Source organism: Helianthus annuus, chromosome 14, assembly GCF_002127325.2.
Source record: "Helianthus annuus cultivar XRQ/B chromosome 14, HanXRQr2.0-SUNRISE, whole genome shotgun sequence".
Taxonomy (NCBI): domain Eukaryota; kingdom Viridiplantae; phylum Streptophyta; class Magnoliopsida; order Asterales; family Asteraceae; genus Helianthus; species Helianthus annuus.
The window spans coordinates 121589673-121592437 of NC_035446.2; the positions used below are offsets into that span (position 1 = coordinate 121589673).

The 2765-nt window shown below is 40.5% G+C and overlaps 1 non-coding gene across 1 annotated transcript; it reads left to right on the forward strand.

Moving 5' to 3' along the window:
• The first annotated feature begins 2405 nt into the window (after window positions 1–2405).
• LOC118487000 lies at window positions 2406–2511 on the forward strand. Its single transcript, XR_004880167.1, has one exon. It is a non-coding gene; the product is annotated as a small nucleolar RNA R71 (small nucleolar RNA).
• The last annotated feature ends 254 nt before the right edge of the window (window positions 2512–2765 follow it).

Sequence of the window (2765 nt, forward strand, 5' to 3'; positions counted from 1 at the left end):
TTCTTTTTTTTCATATCTCTTTTTTTCTTTTTTTTTCTTTCGATTTAACAAACAAGCATACTAGAAAAAGATGATTATACTAATAGACCGGGTCAAATACGGGTTAATTTTTTAAGAGAAAGTAGGCACGGGTTAATAAAAGATCGGCTCAAAGCTTAAATGGGCTACTAAAGTCCAAACCCCCGCCTCTCACGCTACCATGCTCATATGTATAATTTATGAGGTCCAACCCCCCAAATCCCACACTCGCACTCACCAATACGAGGCTACCTAATTGCCCTAATCCTTTTCACATGCATATCAAGCTAAGGCCTCAAACTGCATTCAAACACAAGTTCTAATGCACCATCACCCATTTCCACTCTCATCAAGAAAAAATGTATTCTAATAAATTCAAGTAGTGGCTCAACTCTCACCAAGAAAGAACAAGGGGATATGGGTTGCCGGTGTGTCATGCAATTTAATACTCAACTGTTCAATTTGGACCATTTTTCGCTTGATTTTTAAAAAATTCACAATTTTTTTTAAAATTTCCCCTCATCCCCACACTTGGGATACATTGTCCCCAATGTATGGTTTTGAAGGGAAAGATCGCTCCAAACACACCAAACTTTTTTTTATTTTTTTTAAACAAAAGCAAACAAACTAACTACCAATATTTCAAAGCTAAAGAACATGACAAGTCTAAGGAAAAAGTACATTGACCTGGTGAAGTTTGACACAACAGATATTGTAAATGATCCAATTTCCTATCACCACCTTCACACAAATATTCGCACATCTTCCCCACACTTGAGTGTTGCCATGGCCCTGAAACATAGAAAACTAAAGAAATAACAAGATCAGTTAAAAACCTCGGGTTGCCTCCCGAGCAGCGCTAAGTTTTCAGGTCTTCAGCCAGACCGTGCCACCCCCATTTAAGGTGGCTCAAAGAAGCGGTTCCTGCCATCTCCATCACTTCCACGTGCCATTGAGCAAAATGCATCCGTCTCGTTTCGACTCGGTGGGTAATCAAATACACTCTTGCTAGAACCCATATGTTTTTCTTCACGGTCCGGTGGGTGATTTCTTCTCATTCTTTGAAACACCTTTTCACTAAACCCGCTATCCTTCGCCACAACAAAATCGTAACTAATCATCTTAGTCTGAACATCAAATGACAACTTACGGTTCTTTTCGGTCATGGTAATGATTCCTTCTCTACAATCGATTTGAGCATTTGCCGTATAGAGAAACGGTCGACCCAAAATCACCCTTTGTTGTGACGCCATCATGGTAGTAGCATAATCTAAAACCAGAAAATCCACGGGTATTCGAATTCTCCCAACCGAATCATAACATTCTTAACCATTCCCCGTGGACGCCTCCAACTTTCATCCGCCAAACTCACCATGGTGTCTGCATCCTGAAGCGGACCAAAATCATACATATCATATAAGTCACCTGGTAGCACACTCATACTCGCCCCATAATCCAATAATGCATGGGGAGTTTTTAATTTTCCCACTCGAATCGGCACAAGTGGTGCTCCATGCTCCTTGTCCGTTTCAACCTCGGCATCCCTTCCTATACCTGCACTCACTTGACAAGAAAAAGTAAGAAATGTTTCATTAATTTCATTATTAGGAACGATGCTTACCACATTGATATTAATGCTTTTTGTGTTTTTGGGATTTATCACCGTGTCACTTGGTGATTGACCTTTTGCTTTCTTCAATAATGCCACGTCACTTGCAAGTTGACCCCTTTGAATGGTCAACGATTGAATAGCTTTGTCACGGATTTCATCTTTTTGCATGCGAACATCATCCATTTGATTTCTTCGTTGCATCTCTAGTTGCATTGCCTTGAGCATCTCCATGACCTCATTTCCACCAGAAGAACTTCGACCCGAAAACCCAATTTGATTATTGAACGGTTGGCGTGGAGCAAAGTTACCTTGACTTCCTTGAAAATTCGGGTTGGCTTGGTTTGAGGGATTTCCATATCTGAAATTTAGGTGGTTTCTCAAACCGGGGTGGTAAGTATTGGAGTTCATGTTGTAATTTCTACCACCCCCTCCTTGCCCTTGCAATGCATTCACCTCCTCATATTGCCCTTCCACTCCTTGGCAATTTTCAGCCGCATGTCCCAACTCATTACAAAGTGCACAAACATCATAAATTTGATTTGAAGTTTGAACATTACCATCATTCACCGCATGCACTTGAGTTCGGGTAATGGTCGGTCGTGCTCTCCTTGATGCTTGAGCTTTTCTTTTCGATGTCACCGCCATTTGCTCTAAAAATTCCCAATCATCATGCTCGTAGTTTGTGCCAAAAGTGCCATTTGTAATAGACATTAAGTCACGAGCATCTTCGGAACATAACCCCTCATGAAATGCATTCATCAACTCCCATAGCTCTATCCTATGATGAGGGTAATTCTTTATCATCATATTAAACCTCTCGAATGCTTCATGAAACATTTCACCCGTTTGTTGTTGAAAACTTCTCAAACTTTTTCTAGCATCATTTGTCTTTTGAGCAGTAAAGAATTCGTCCAAAAAGATTTGTTGCATTTCCGCCCATGTATAGATAGATGCCGGAGGTAAGGTATAAAACCACTTTTTCGCCTTGTCTTCTAAGGAAAATTGGAATAGCACAAATTTGACATCATCGGCTGAAAATCCTTGACCCCCAATAGTGTTGCAAATCGAATCATAAGCCTCCAAATGATAATAAGGCTCCTCCGTTGCTAAACCCTTATCATTTGGCAAACTTTGT